The sequence below is a fragment of the Pyxicephalus adspersus genome, chromosome Z, assembly GCF_032062135.1.
Source record: "Pyxicephalus adspersus chromosome Z, UCB_Pads_2.0, whole genome shotgun sequence".
NCBI classification, from domain to species: Eukaryota; Metazoa; Chordata; class Amphibia; order Anura; family Pyxicephalidae; genus Pyxicephalus; species Pyxicephalus adspersus.
In genome coordinates this window covers 55,980,978-55,998,222 of record NC_092871.1, presented here as the reverse complement: position 1 = coordinate 55,998,222, position 17,245 = coordinate 55,980,978, and the positions used below count along the sequence as shown (strand labels likewise).

At 36.8% G+C, this 17,245-nt stretch overlaps 1 protein-coding gene and 1 long non-coding RNA gene across 4 annotated transcripts in view; one reads left to right on the top strand and one right to left on the bottom strand.

The window, feature by feature from the left end:
* EXD3 (exonuclease 3'-5' domain containing 3) overlaps positions 1-17,245 on the top strand; it is a 234,500-nt gene that overhangs the window by 15,364 nt on the left and 201,891 nt on the right. The window lies entirely within an intron of this gene.
* Positions 4,619-7,654, bottom strand: LOC140343506 (uncharacterized). The gene is made up of 4 exons (XR_011923360.1): positions 6,633-7,654; positions 6,483-6,548; positions 6,257-6,393; positions 4,619-6,160 (listed from the first exon to the last, which is right to left on the bottom strand). It is a non-coding gene; the product is annotated as an uncharacterized lncRNA (long non-coding RNA).

Here is a 17,245-nt window from a genome sequence, read left to right as displayed (position 1 = left end):
TCTGTCATTTGCAATCCCTATTTAATGTACAGCGCTGCGTAATATGTTGGCGCTATATAAATCCTGTTTAATAATAATAATAATAATAAATGCTTTTTTCACCAGTTTGTGCAGCGTATAGGTGTCTCCATTGTTCAAGCATTTTTTCACGGAACCTTTACTTAAACCAAATTTCTGTACTTCCCTGAATAAGACATTACCACCACCGTAAGAACGCTTTTGGTGTGTAGTACTGTTTTCTCAATATTTCATTTTTGCAGGCATTTTAGGGACCGATTTTAAGACCGACTACCCTGATGCATCCTCAAAGGTAGTTTAAATACTAAATGCAATTACGACATTTTAAGATAGTAGATTTATTATATTGAAAATAATAAAAAGACTTTAGTTTATTAAACTTTTTACACTTTACATTTTTATTTAATTTTGTGACACTTTATATAGATGATATAAAAAGATGACTACATTTTATTTAATTTTTATTAACATATTTTATTAAATGCTTTTATTCAAAACAATAGTTTATGAAGCATATACAGAAACACGTAAAACAGATTAGCATACATAATTTTTAAAACAACACAGCATGCCTGGGAAATGTTTATACTCATTCAAGGTAAAAATTTTAATATTATAACGTTAGCCATGCAGTCTGTAACAAAGGAGTCACCCTCTTTTTAGGCAATAAGGTTTCCTGCAATACCCCCGGTGAAGGTGTTGCGAACAATGGCTGTCTAAAAGGACTGCTAAGCGAGCCAAAAGATTTGTTGCGTGAGTCCCTTTTTAAAATTGTTAAGAAGTTCTCTTTTTCTTGTATTAGTGTCCATGAACAAATCCCAACCTTGAGGGGCTTAAGCTTTAGGTACATTATGACTCTGGGTAGCAGTGCGGATCAAGTCAATGATTTTGGAACCGGGTATAGTCCGGCCTTTGTAAACAAATTTGCCTCTTGCGTTCCAGGAGGCCTTGTCACCAGACTGATGCAATTTATTCAGCAAAAGTTCAGCATTTTTCTTATATCTTACATTAACATTATTAAGTATTTCCCTAACATCATCTCTGTTAGAGGATTCATTTGGCAGTTGTTGTTGATCGGACAGCGTTTGTGTAATTAAAGTTAAGGCCGACATTTCTTTACCAGCCTGTTTGGTAAACATCAAATATCGCCGTAGCACATTCGTGTACATTTTCATTTTTTCATCGTCCGATAGGTCATTCCTGTGAAGTATGTCTCTAATTTCGGCCTCTAAACACTGTGTAGCGGTTTCGCGTATGTCGGCTGTTTCTAAAGCTGTTTTTTTTAGCTTGTTTAGTTCTTGCTTGGAAACCACGAACATTTTCTCAGTAGATTCCATTATGAGCCACCAGTTCTTTTAGCTATCAGGCTAGTGATTAAAGGTATTGCAAACCCCAGCAGCGATCCTATAAACCCGCCATGCTGATTCACAATGCGCCTCTTGCCTTTAATGGAATATCTTTTATCGCTTAACTTCTTTATAGTCTGCCTCCACCCTTTTCAGTATATTTTTTTGGCGCTTTCTAAGAGGGATCTTTCCTTTAAGGATATTGAGAGCAATTTCGCCAATAGCGGATATCAAACCATTATTTGCGTTGCGTAAAAAATTGATTTTCTGACAGCCGTTTTTGTTTTGACCAACGCTTTTAAAAGATCCCAATTACGCCGTATCCTGTTAGACATGTTAACTGAAGCCCCTTCGATACCAAGAATGACCAGACTGTTGAGAAAAGTCACATTTTTAGAGTTTTCTTTTTATACACGTAAGCGGCTGGGAGGTCTGGTGGGAACAAACCCGTTCTTATTTGTAGTTCCTCAGGAGTGTCAGACCTTAAATCTACAAGTAAATACCCGTAAGGAGTGTGTGTAGCTTCTTCAAAAGCCTCTAAAAGGAAAGGTGTTTTTCCAGGGTACATTTGTCACGCCAACGTAATAACTTGTAATTTGTCACAAGGGTTCTTAAAAAGGACCATGTATTTAGTGTTTAAATTTATGGTCCTGCTTTTCTTACCCTGATAAAACACGAACGAGGTACATAATGCTCAAATTTCTGTGGTGAACATATTTGGTGAATTCATTTTGCATTTCAAGATTATCACAAGCCACCTCCATAAGATCATCAACAACTGCTAAATTTACCTTGTCAGGTATCGTCTGTACAATTTTGAGGTAATCCCTCGATAAACCTGATATTTGTAAATAAACGAGAGAGCGTTTTTGCCAACATGCGTAAAACCAAACTACAGTGTCAGGTTTGTGTGACATTACTGTATCTGCGTGCATTACTAAGCGCTTTACAAAAAAACTCTTTCCAGAATTTGAGGGGCCTGCTAAAATACAAGAGAAAGGGTGTTGAAATCCCACATCCATGGCGCTCTTGCTTAATAACCCAAAGGCAAAGTGGTTAAGTCTGTCGTCAGCTGTCTTTGTGTAGACGCACTTTTGCGTTTTATGTAGCGGTCTTGTCTCTATGTGCCAACGCTTCCTATTTCTGTAAATACTCGGTTGTTCTATGCCTATCGTTTTCTGCGTCTTGGGGTCAGAATCGTGGTAGTAAATCCAACACAAGGTCTTTTAAACTGTCAAAATTAATAAGTCCTGTGTTAGCTATATTAAGAGTTATACCCTTAACCTTCAATACGATTTTCCCAGTGTTGAGTTTGTAACCGTATGTCTTTGTCGTGATAGAAACAACACTCCTGCAACCTGTCTAGGAGAGTGTATAGCTCCAGTGTGGCATAGGCAGTTGTAAAACAGGCTATAAAAATGTTGAATAAGTGATAAGCTGAAAGGGGTCAACACATTTAGTGACTGTTTTGTATTTCTTTTCACGTTTATAGTATTGTCTTACTTTTTTTTCAGTCATTCTTCTCAAGACTTCCAGATCCTGCTTGCAGTAAGCTTTTAGCTTTTTCTGAAAAAAAAGGTGTCATTTTCATGTTTTTCATACCACACCATGAGTTCCTTTTTCTCATCAGGCATCATGTAATCGACGTCCTAATACCTTGCGTCGGGTATCGGTCCTATGTAATTTTGATTTTCTTCTGTATTGAAGAAATTGGGGAAATGACCCTTGGTGCCAGAAAAGCCCATAGCTTTAGGCAGCTTACTGAGTTTCATAGGTATAAAATTCAAAGAATCTATAAATCTCATTTTAAAATCATTAGGGGACACGCACATTAACTGCCTGCCTTGGTTTACAGTTTCAATTTTCAGTTTTTCCTTGACCAACTCCTGTACAACAAAATAAGCATCATACCCTTCCTGCATTATGCGCTATGAATGTGTAACCTAAAAACTTACCACTGGTAAAAAAGAACGGACAAAGTCTCCCGCGCAGGTTTTTCCGTTGAATTCCCTGGAAGTGTCACCATATAATGTCATTGCAAAAATGTAACTGGGTATGTGTGTACCTGTCTCTTGCATGCACTCAAAGTCAAAGAAGATGTATTTCTCGGACATTTGTTTAGGTTTGTAAGGCTGCATGTAACAGATATGCTCGTCAAATTTGTCAAGACGAGCCCCGCACACGCTACAGGTCAGGCCGTTACACCTATGTGTGTCCCCGTTGTCTATATATCTGTAACAAGAGCCACAAATGTGTTTTTCTTACAAACTGCACCATCACTAGCTGCCAAATTTAATTTGAACGACAAAACACACGACAGCGCAGGCACCTCAGTTGTTCACCCTTTGCAAAACTGATGACAGTCATGGCCATATTTATGGCCATAAACAGAGCATCATCTCCCACAAAAGAAATTGGCTCCAATAAATGCTTTCACGTTTTTAATACTGTAATAATGTTTTTCATGTTGTAATATATAGACAGTCTTTTCTCTGGCAAGACTGTATGATAATATCGTCACTGGCCTCTGTTGTGATACAGCATTTTAATTGTAATGTTTAAATAATTTTCAAACAGTACAATGTCGCTAAAAGAACCAAAATGAGCTTCAGGTAATTGCAAATCTTTGTGCAACTGCTGGGCCTTATCTAGCAACACTGAATCACTTACATCTGCCCCCTCCAAAATAGCGTACACACTAGCCGCTAGGCAGACATTAGTGTTGTAGTTGGTGTTTGTGTTTTTGTTGACTGTGTAGCATCCTTTTGCATATTTTCAATTGACTATGGCTGTCCATTCATCAAGGAAATTACCCTTGGAGAGGTAATAGGATGGTACAAACGCTAATTTGAAAAGTTCATCAGGATCCGTGACTATACTGGTGCGCGGCAAGTTAGACCGCTGCCCAAACTTGCCCAAAGTTTTGAAATTTGTCTTTTTGCGGGGTTCACAGCTATTTTCAGGGTGTAAACGTACACCTTTTTTTAAAAAATTAGTCTATGTTATCCCTTTTCTCAGAATCATTTTTACACCAGGCTAGATAACCCAAAGCCTCCTGTTTATCCCTGAGGTGTAACTTGATGTACAGGGCAAACAGGTCGTCTGTTGTATTCCTGAATTGCCAAATCTCACATAACCGATCCTATAGCCTTTTTCCACCGCTAAAACAAGTTCTACTGTACACCATGTAGTAAGTTCTACTGTACACCTTGTGGTTGCAGGTGTCTTTCTGGGAATTCAAAGCTCATGTATAATAAAGCAGAAACCTTAGTTTTTTATTTAGTTTTACAGGCAGGACAGGAAAAAACAAATCTCTGGGCGGGTACACTTTAACTTTGACAATGCCAATGTATTTTTTGATGTGTCAGAAATGATCAAAAATTATTTCTGGGTGACCTACAGGACATGTTTTAGTTTTATTAACAAAAGGGTACAAACTTGTGAAATCGTAATAATGCAATAATAAAATCATAGTCATTTTTTTTTTTTTTTTTTTTATAACCAATTAACTGACTATACACAACTGCCCCCAGATGCCTTCTGGTACCGCCGCAACGGTTCCTTATAACAATAACAACAAGTTTAAGAGAATTACCTGCTATGCATTCAGCATTGCTCTGTAAAGCTTTAGCGATATTGTTCAAAAAATGTTTCAGCTCTAAACCCCTCTCTAGACTGTCTCGATGAAAGAACACACGTCTCACTTCCATCCAGTCTCAACTGGATAAAATCACCCGGTTCTGTATCCCTTAAAACCCGATCTAACAATGATTGTACAACAGCGTGTATTGCACCAACAAATGAATGAATGGCATCCAGATTAACACATCTCAAGTGATCGTTGTACAGCGAACTAATAAAATTCACTAAGTCATGCTGTTGATGAAAAACATGCTCTAAATAAACTGTTCTATCGTCAAGGTCTTCAGAGGGCTTGTTTGTAGCGTCTGTATGCCCGGGCGAATGGTCAGATTGACGCCTGTGATTTGCGTGAAAGCGGTCTGTTTGCACGGTCGGTAGACTTTGTGACCTGTGTGGTGTTTGCTCGTTGCGGGAGCATGACTGCGTAACCGTTTTGATGCAATGGCGCCTCCTTTTTTTTCCTAACATTTTTAGACCGCTTAGCCGCAAAGTACATTTTTTAGCCCGTTTTAATTTTCTAGATCTTTCTCTCACCGGTATTTTTTTGTTTTTTAAGAGACTTGCTCCGCCAATCATTTCTAGTCAAATCTTATGTGCCTTCTCTTTTTCAGTAGCATCGAGATGTCTAATTAGCTTTGTGTATTTTTCATGCGCATTATGGTTTTGCTGGGCGTTAATTTTGTTAGGGCTGTTAAACGCTAAAAGCATAGAGTCTCTCATACAACATTTTAAGAAATTTGCAACACGTAACATTTTGTCATTGTAACGACCGAGAGAACTCAATGCGATGTACATATCATGCTTATTTTCATCCCAGCATGATGAACAATTGTTAATAAGTGGCTCGTGTGAGCAATTGCTGATACATGTCTGCTGTATGCCGCCATGCAAATGATGGTCCTCTGGCGTATTGAATGTGATTCGTCTATTCAAAGAACGTGTGTCAACAACAGGTGTGGACATGCTGCTGCATGCTGTTTGGCTAAAACCTGAGATGTCGTTTATAATGCACGCTGTCTCACCATCCTGTGGAGATCTCTGTTTTTGATCAATAATTTCGAATATCGGTGATAACGCTTCTGATCGCCTGGAGCTTGATTTCTGTTTATTTGTAATGCCTGACTGCCAGTTTTTGAAGCTTTCTCTTCTTTTTGCTGTCAATTAAAAAAGTTAACATTAGAAACATCATATTAAGTATTTTAAACAGGTTTATTACAATGAGATAGCATAAATGCTTTATTTCAACTTACCCGCATTAGGAAAATTGATAACCGGCCCTGTGGAATTTTCATTTAGTCGGCTGCTGCCTGCACTATTGCATGTTACTGATACTCTTATCGGCCTGTATTTTTCATAGTCCGCACGACGCTCACTGGCGTTGGAACATCTAAAATTAGGACATGAGAACATTATCACGAGCAATAAACATTTATAGCTATCGACACCTTTATTACAGAGAACGTCAGAGTGTCTTACTGTTCATCTGTGTTTTCTTTGCACGACCTCTATTCACATCTGAGGGATTTATTTTTCATTTCTTTACTGTGGGTTTGAAAAAGAGCATTAGAATTAAAGCAGACATTTAACATGACTACAACAACACAGATAGGACCCATTGTGGCTTACGTCCTTTAGACCGCTCGAGCTCTTGATCTAATTTGTCGGTTGTTGGTGTTGTCAGATCAAAAATGGCTGGAGGTGCATTCTCCTTTAACCCCTTACGGTGTTCAGAATTGCGTGTGTCAGACACCACTGTGTCTAAAGACATGGTATTTTCCATAGTCGTTGCGCTATTCACAGTCCTTAGAACGTTATCAGTGCTAGCTCCTAAACGTGGGAACATTATCACGATCAATATATAAAAAAAAACATCAATACTGTTATTATGTATACGTTGGCAGCCCCGGTCATTTGAGATGTCGAAGCGTAGACTCCTGATTCGTCTGAAAGGATCAGCAAAGTGTTACCTCCACAGACCTTCTGAAAGAGTTGTGCGTTTTCGGGGTATGACACAGGTGTTTCAGGAATAACATCTGTGGAGGGCAACTCGCCCAATCGCGAAGCACCAGGAGACCTTGAAGTTCAGTGAAGCAGAAGGTTCTTTATTTACGTGCGGCACGGGATTCACACAATCAGCTAACAAGTGCCTCAGCACGCTGAAGGAGAATCTGCCGTATGGTAGAGATATGCAAGCATTTATACAATTCAGCTTTCATCCTAAACTGTGTGGTACGTAGTTGGCTGCTCAAGGCCACATCTTGTACATGTTGTTCTGTTCTTCTACATAGTTCCCAACTACAAAATAACAAAGTATATTGTCTAACCCTGAAATCTTACAGATACAGCTGTTCTCAGCAAAGCGCTACAAGCACATGATAAATATTTCTCAGAAGTCTACATGACCTGAGGTTATGCTACTTGCGATTACAGCTCAGCTTCTTGGTATGCTATTTGGGTGAGTTCCCCTTTACTAGGCAGTTTAAACAGTTTGGACATACAGATTTTTGATAATAAAATCAACATGTTATTACTTTCAACACATCACACAACAGCATTTGAGAATACGATGAAATCCCCGTACATTGCGTTATCGTCGTAATAGGACATCTATAAAACATTTTTGAGCGGCATAAATTACATTCATTGTTGCAAAATATAAATAACTAAAGTCTAAAATTATCTGTTTTAAAATAATATATTTAAAGATATTAATGATTGAATAAAAAATAATAAGTGGTTGTTGATAAAAATTGGTAAAAGCGTATTTATAATCTTTATCGTCATAAAATGTTAAAATACATAAAGAGCGTGGAAAATTATCAAGCAGTTAAACTTAAGCATATAATGTATATAGTAATATAGACGTTAGAAAAATATGAATCATAAACCTTAAAAAAAAAGTGTTAGCTTGCTATCTTATGTGCATGAAACTAGTCGACTGTGTACAAATAAATATGTATAAATTAATACCAATAAATCATAAAATTATAATAGTTACTATTTGTTGATAGTTACAAAAATCTTTCAAACAAAATATTATATATTTTTACCTTAAAAACGTTATCAGTAATGACAATCTGTTACTCAGTCTGTTTTGCCGCTCATACAAAATATTATATATTATTCCTTAATACCCATAATTGTAAAGTGTAAATGTGGAAAAATATAATAGACTGTAGGAATACAAACAGTCTGTTTTATAACTTTCAACACACTACCAATTTTAAAATTATAGCTGTGTGAATCACCTGCCAACGGGGGTTGCAACAATGTAACTAATTAAAAACAAACATTATAAATATATATATATATATATATAAAAATACCAATAAATAATTATCTTACCTTTTTTGAAGTGATAGCTTACTGTCTTCTGCTCGTGAAACTACTGGCCTGTGCTTTTATAGTCTGTTTACAGCATAGTAGAACACGGTTGGAAAAGGGAGGGGGGCTTGTGTTCTGCTGTGTCATAAATATTCGTATATGGATCTCAGGATAACAAGGCTGCCTTGAAGACATTATGTTGGTATAAATTTGATGTCCTGGCAACATCCGTATTGCTGAGTCACAGTATTGTATGAGTTTAATATAACATTATATATATATATTATACAATATATATATAAAATGTTATATAGATTAAACACATTATCAGTAATGACAATCTGTTACACATAGCCTGTTTTGCAGCTCTCGTACAAAATAATTTATATTTTCCTTAATCACCATAATCTTAAAAATTGTAAAGTGTAAATGTGACAAAATATTATATATATATATATATATATATATATATATATATAAAATATATTTTTTATACAGATTAAACACATTACCAGTAAATGTCAGTCCAAAACATGCACAGACGCACGTAAGAAATATGCATGTTCAGCACCAGTAAATGATCATTTTAGTAATATAATACACATATAAAGATATAATAGGAATTGTGAAATAAAACCATATTCATATATAAGGCTCTTATACATCGCATAATATAATACACATACAAAGATCTAATAGGATCCATGAAATAAGACTCATGTATAATGAACCAATGGTATCCCTGATATAAAACACACACACAATATGCATAAAATTAGTTTTTTTAGCACTTCTGGGGTTAATTATCTCTTGTAAGCACGTTAGTTTTCCAGCACTCCTGGAGTTAATTATCTCTTGTAAGCATGTTAGTTTTCCAGCACTCCTGGAGTTTATTATCTCTTGTAAGCATGTTAATTTTCCAGCACTCCTGGAGTTAATTATCTCTTGTAAGCATGTTAGTTTTCCAGCACTTGTGGGGTTAATTATCTCTTGTAATTATGTTACTAGAGGGAGGGGTCGGTGAATGGGTGGAATATAGGAGGACTAGGGGGAGGGTGGTAGGCTGGGGATGGGAGGAGTGTGGGAGGAGCATGGGAGGGATTATGGACAAAGTGGGCGGGGAAAGGGGTCTGTCGACCTGTCACTTTTAGTTTGATGAAAAGTACATACGCATTACTACTAATAGATATCTACAATGCTGTGATAGAGTTTTTTTTGTCACAAAACATAAGACCAGAAAAAGTGATTTGAATTACTAGTGATGGGACACCTTCTATGGTGGGGGCAACATCTGGTTTCATACAGTTCTTTGTTAATGAAACAAAACGTCAAGTGCCTGGGAAAGTAGCAAGAAAATTGATGTTCTCAAAGATGTCACAAAAATGGTGAATTACATCATGGTTGGTGCTCTAAATTTTCCACAGTTTCAAGCACTTTTTGAGAAGGTTCATGCACTGTATATTTGTTTACTTTTGTACAATAATGTCTGGTGGCTGAGCAGAGGACGAGTCCTGGAGAGATTTGTAGCCTGCTTGGATGAAATTAGGCTTTTTAATAAAGAAAAAGTCCGGAATATCCACAGCTCACTGATATGGCTTGGCTTACCAACCAGGGCTGTGGAGCCGGAGTCCATTTATTTCAGTTATTATTATTATTATTATTAATAAACAGGATTTATATAGCTATAATGTGTTTAACAAGTTCATTTGAGTGTAAAGAAGTATAATGATATAGTTGTAGGTGAGTGCTATGGCCTGATGTGTGTTCAGGTGTCCTGTCTGCACTCTGCATATATGCTCCCATCCAGGGCTGAACTTTAACATCATTTTGCACACCACCTAATACTCGGAAGTTAGTTAAACGGCCCCACTGGCCCTGGAGCCTCCCACTGCCCTGTCTGCAGCAGAAGATCAGCAAAGAAAGATAAAGACAGCAGTGTCTGCTCAACATCCTCTGTCTGCTAAAAGAGCTTGGAAGAACTTGTAGGAACAGCTTTTTGGATTCAACTGTAGGTGTTCGTGTTTATTTTAAAACTGCATGGCTGCTTGTGTGTACTATGATGGAAGGCTGTGTGCATGTTTCTGGATAAAACTGCAGGCCTATGTGTATGTTTGTGTGTATGGTGCAGGAATCTATGAATGTTTGTGTATAGTGCATATTGTGTGTATATTTCTGAGTAAAATGTGGGGCTCTGTGTTGTGTGTGTAAAGTATATGTGTCTGTGCATGTTTTTCTGTATAGGACAAATTATATCTAAGTTTAGTGCAGGGCTATAGCTTATTTGTGCGTATAGTGCCAAGTTGTATGCATGTTTGCAAAAGCACAGGACTATGTGTATGTTTGTATTTAAATCAAAGAATATGCTAGTTAGTATAACATATTTTATATTTATACTTTAGTGAAAGTGGCAACCCATTCACAATGGCAAAAAGTCTGTCAGCAAACATGATAAAGTCTGCTGTTTATGAGCCCTCTTTTTTAATGTACAGCGCTGCGTAATATGTTGGCCTTATATAAATCCTGTTATTATTAATAATGAGCACCTTACACTATCAAGTAATGGGAAACATTACGTGTGCCAATGTATTCTTGAAGATGATGGTGAAAAAAAATGTGATGCAAAAATTAGCACCTACAAGAGCATCAAATTTGAAAAGACATTTGCAGCTTTTTCATTCTAAAGTGTTAGAAGTTGTGAATGAGAAAGATACCAATGAAAATATTCCATCTACTTCTGGGATAAAAAATGTTCAGAAATCTACTGAACACCAAACACAGCTAAGAACAATTTTTTATATCTGACAAAGTTACCATAACAATGACACCGGAAAAATTCAAAAACCACAATATTGAAATGGTAGTAAAGAATAGTGTACCACTATCCTTCTTTTCACAGCCAGCCATTTTAGGCCTAAATGGTGAAATGGCTAAAAAACGTTCTGTGGAAATTTTTTAATTGAAGAGGCCAAATGTAAAAAAAAAGAACTACGAAAAGGTCTGAAGGGACATTTTGTCTTCATAAAAATGGATGCATGCACACGTCACAGAGTCATTTTTTTGCTATTAATGTTAGATTTGTTGACTGGCACATCACACCAGTGACTATCTTCAGAAGTTAGTGGAGGATGTTCTAGAAGATTTTGAAATTAAAAGGGAACAGATTCTATGTATTGTGACAGATAATGCTTCTAATATGCTGAGCACAACTGAGAAAATGAATAAAGTAGATGAAGAAAGTGACAGACAGATATTAAAAAGACAATTCTGCAAGTATTGGAGAAAGTGAAAGCGAAGAGAATAGTGACATTTTGGATAACATTGTTGAAGAAGCATCTAAGCGTACTACTATTCAACATATGCGTTGTGCTGTTCATACTTTGCAACTTGCATCGTCGCATATGCGGGAAAGATAACCAGAAAATGTCCAAACAAAGAGATTCCAGCAGGAGTTTTTTTTAAAGATTTAAAAGAAGTAGAAGAGTATGATCGCTCATCAAAACTGACTAGAAGAAGCCATCCTTGTTTCTCCCAAGATTATTAGTGATGTGGCTAGAACCATAACAGCAATGCCCACCCACCCATGTCAGTGTTGAAAGACTATTTTCAGTTCTAAAAATAATCAAGTCAGCTTTAGGAGCTTCTATGAAAGAGGATTTGGCAGAAGCAATTCTGTTTATTAGAACAACACTACATTAAGTTAGTTTTGGATTGTATTTAACAGCTATTCTAGTCTTTAACTAATTTCCAAGTTTAACATATAAACTGTTTTAGGTTTTCCAGCTTTTGTTTTTGTTCATGTAGTTAAGCTTTGTTTTAAAACTACCAAAGAATGTGGTTCATATTTTTAAACTGGTAAAGTTCCCGTTCCTGATTTTTATGCATGCCATGCTACTGCTTTATAGCCACTTGATAAAAGCAATAAATAAAACCTTATTGTTTTCATTTTTTTGTCTTTTGTTTAAACTGGCCAATACAATGGAGCGTCCGTTTCCTAGCCGGTAGTTCTGTGGTTAAATGGCGTGTATGTTGCCTTCCTTCAATCAATGTGCAAAATACATTAGCATGTTACAGGGTTTCTCATTTTATCTTCACACTTTTGTATTCAAAATTCACACTTTTGCAACCAAGTTTCAAAAAAAAATTTAGACCCTCTCATTACTTATAAATCAATAAATTTATTAAAAAACTTAATGTAACACAATATTTTTACCATAAAAGTTTTTCTCAAAAAACATTTAATAAAAACATGTAGTAATTATTAAATGATTTAATAATCAATAATGCTTTCTCCTCTTAGATATTTAGGCAAAAAGCTAAACATTTTTGTATAACAATTTAAGCAATCCTGCTCGCTTATTGTTAAAAATACACTATTGATGCTTTCTAAAAAAGCACCCAAATTACCTAGCCTATTTCTTCTTACTACTTCTTTCCATTTAGAGAACATGTTCTCAGCAGGATTAAGAAATGGAGAGTATGGTGGTAAAAATGTGTTTGGTGTCCCTTACTCCCAACCAAGCCTATACTTTTATGAAAGGGGACATTATTCATAATTAGGATGGCATGCTGAACACTGTTTTCACTAAAAACATTTAAAACCTCATCAATAAATTCAAGGAATGCTTCTTGAATAAATGCTTGTGCTTGTGACTTAAAGTGGAGGGTCACATTTTTATTCCTCACACAACAAATTGAATTCTCGAACGCATTCCAGCCACAACATGCACTGCCCTTTGCCCAATAGGAGATCTTCCCCTTTTGGTTCTCATTGAGATGTTAAAACCTACTTCATCAAGAAAGTAGATGTTTTGTCCATCTCCCTTAGCAATGAGATCAGGGATTTTGTTAGCATAACTAAGCCTTTTTGAAGAGAGTGGGAATCAATGCGTCTTGCAGGAGTTAAAGAAGTTCTTTTTAAAGACAATGTGAAGATAAATTGAGAAACCTTGTAAATGCAGAGGAGTTAGAGTCAGAGTCGGGGGTACCAGAAACTGAGAAGTCGGAGTCGAAGGATTCATCTATGGACTCCACTGCCCTGTTACCAACCTCATGTTTTTTTTTTTATACAGATTTTACACTTCAATGTACTGAACAAACAACTACAAGGTGTAGGGAAAACAGCGGAAAGGATGTTTTGTGATATCAAAATATTTGAGAGAAACGTGCAGAGTTTTGAAAAAGACCTTGAAAGTTGGCTGCTTAAATATTTTCCAAATCTAAAAATGCATTTAGAAAATTCTACATTTGCAGACAATCCTACAAGCCATCAGGAAATCTACAAGAAATTTTCTAGCATTGTAGCATCCGCAAAGGTGAATTTTAGTAACAGAGTTTTACAGTTTCAAAGGATGGAGACAACCCTGTGTTTTCTTACTTCTCCAGATAAAGCCAAATTTGAAGAACTTGATCTTTCCTGCTTACACTGGTTAGATTTAGGAAATCTGGAAAAGGAGCTATTGGAATTTCAAGAAGGCTCTATCTTGAAAAATAAATCCTTTGACGATTGCGATAAATAAGTGGGTTTTGGGTTGCAGTTTGGGCTTTCCCTGAAAGTTTCTGAAAGGTTCGCCATCACTGATATAGTGGCATGGAACCCAGATGTTTAATCTTCAGTTTTATGGTGACTCTGACCTATTACCAAGGTGTTGAGTTTTTACAGTGAGCCCCTTGTTGCCACACTGAGCAGGATACTTCTGCCCCTCACTTTTTGGATGTTGCTGCCATATTAGATGAAATTCTTCTGTCCTCATCCATCTTCTACTGGCATATCAATCAAACCCAATGAATGAGTACTTGGACTTTGCTGTATTGCACAAGCACTGCCGGAACTTCTATGAATGCTGTGGAGTGACATTACCCCGGCATGAGAATTCCTGATTTTTACACAGCAGTGATACAGAGAATGAGGAATATGCAGCATAAATGAATAATATGCATACACCGAGGGTTAAAGGATGCTTTCTTGTACAAATAAAAAGTACGTTTGTGGGTCAGGTTATCACACACATTTAATTGGCAAGGTGATTTTTACACTAAATTTCTATTATGAAACAATTTGCTTTTCTTCTGAGCTAGAAGTGGTCTTAAATTTCACCACTAGATGACAGAACACTCTCACAATGTAATAGTATGTGAGCACATGGAGGCTTTAGCGTTGAGATAGATTCCATACATCATAAAAGGCAGAGGACTTGGCTAATATTTGAGTTGTTTTTTTTTTTTTTTTGTGTCAGGTTTGTGATTTTTAATGTATTACTCCCAAGTAGCCACTAGAGGTCGAAGAGCACATTCTGTTTCAATATATTTTTATTGATTTTTCAAATTGTTATCTAAACTAGATAAAAATGTAACAAATACCAAGGATAAAATTCTATAATAAATAAAATGTTTGTGTATAAAGTACTGAGAACAATACAAAGATTAATATAAGTAAATATTAAAAAGAATAGTTCTTTAGATGTTCGATATACTTTGTATCTCAGAAATTAGACTTTGGTAGATGATCGAGATAGAGATATTGTCCCAACTTGAAAAGAAAGCAAATTATGGTAAAAGACCAACATCCTATTATATATAATGTAGGTCATATGAAATAAAATCTGATATTTTATATTAATATACACAAAAACCTAGACAACATATAAGGGGGTGGGGAAATCGCATAAGGAGGTGGGAGGTGACCCAGTGTTCTCCCCAGAAATTTTTTTTAGCCGGGTGGTAGGAAGCTGTAGCCGGGTGGTACAAGAGGGGGTGTGGCAAAACACGGCAAATTTAGTGCTCCCAGTTGTTTATGCCATGGGTATCCAGTAACCTCCTATTGTTTCAGTAATCTACCTTTTCCCAGTTATTTGTTACAACTTTGTAATGCCTGCCCTGTTAGTATATCCAATTTTTCAATTCTATGTATTTTGCCACAACAGTCCTATTCCATGTATTGTGACCCAACTTACTAGTGTTCTAAGTTTGGATTGGTAACAGGCGGTAAGTGCTAGGCACCTAGGATTGGTAACAGGCGGTAAGTGCTAGGCACCTAGGATTGGTAACAGGCGGTAAGTCGGTAAGTGCTGGGCACCTAGGTTTGGTAACAGGTGGTAAGTGCTGGGCTTTTTCAGAGCTAGAAGTTTTTTAAGCAGCAGTGGTTCTTGGCATGAGGAATAGACAAATATAACCTTACTGCCAGTGTGAATTCAGCCGTACTTCAGATGTGCTCCTGGGGTTATATTTAGTTAAAGTGAACTTTTGTGAAAACATTTTTTTTCACTTGATTCTTTTACAAAATTAGCCCAGCAGGCCAATGCTGGCTCAGCTTCCACCTTTTCTCTGATGCTCACTTGTACGTCCAGTGCTGCCTTGCACTGCGCATGCATGAGATTGAACACTTTTTTTTTTACATTATAAGAAATCCTCTGAAGGTGCATGCACACAAGGAGCAGTGCAGAGCCTTTTGGGATATGTGACACAAATATCCCAGGAGGCTGCGGATTTTCCCTTCGGTCTTTACTGAAATGGAAGTGAAGACTGAAGGGGAGAGGTCCTCTCCACAAAAGTGTAAAAACAAAAAAAAAACAAAAAACGCACATTTTTCCATTACATAACAGAGACTCTTTTACTCACTCACTTTTTTATCACTCTTTAATATAATGTTAAAAATATGGAGATGCTTTAATAGCATCATGCATGTGATATCAGATGGGGACAAGACAGACAGTGACCCCCTCTCATCACTGCCCATATTCTATATAAAAACAGTTTGTGACGTTTATCCGCAGTGTGTAATAATGTCATCGGCAGCGCAGTGTGATAGCAATGTGAGCGTAAAAGCTGCTTGTCATATTCTGCAGCCTAACAACTCGCTGTGTTCAAACCTTCAGATCTCCTAAATCATTGGTTGTGTTACTTGAAATTTTTAAGGTACACGTGGAGGGATAGGAAACTAAAACTGTAGGTGCAAGTGGGGGACACTTGTGGCTAAACCTTTTTAAAATGTAATTTCTATGGCATTATGAGTACATAAATCTCTACCTAGCAGAATGTGCTGCCTGTTCTGTTACACATATCTATCTGCATCTTACCTCAAACCCCAATTTCTCCAGAATAAAGAGGTGCAGCAAGCAAAAATTTAGGTGGAAATGGGAGACACGTGTGACATCACCTTTCATCACTATGACATCATTACAACATTAAAAAAAAAACTGTCCCATCAAAATGCACTTCCTTGTTACACATGACTGTAACCTTCCAGTACCTCAACCTCAATAAAATTTATTGGGCAGAATTCATTTTCTAATGATGCCATAGTGATGAAGTTTTAGGGGATGTTAGTCACAGATGTTCCCCACTTGTACCTATATTTTTGGTTTCTTACACCTCCCCATTCCCCAATTGAAGTTCAGAATGTTAGTTAGGTAGACAGGAATGTGTACCAGGGCAGGGGAGCCCATTTTAATGGGCAGAGTGTTTTATGTTCTAATGCTGCTGTAGTAATGAGATTGTAGGGGGAGAATGTGCCCGACACTTGCACCTATATTTTCAGTTTTGTACCCCCACTATCAGAGAAATTGCTGTACAAAGAAGAGAAGCAGACAGTAGTTTGACAAGTAGGTATATATTTAGGGGCCCCACCCCAATGCTCCTTGCTATGTTAGTGGCTCCGGGGTCCCCAATTTGCACTTTCAATTTAGGACTTCTAGTTGTACTTTCCTCAAACAGCAACCCCAAAGTTCAATTTTCATATTTTTTTACATTTTTGACCCCCATATCTTGAAATTCTTTAAAACTGGGGGGGGCTAAAATTGTAATAACTAGTATCTATGAGGGTCCCCTGTACACCCTGAAAATTACAGGTCATTGTGACTCACATATTAGGAGATATGGAGGTTTGTACACACAGAGCTGTGAGGATGCAGAATTCACAC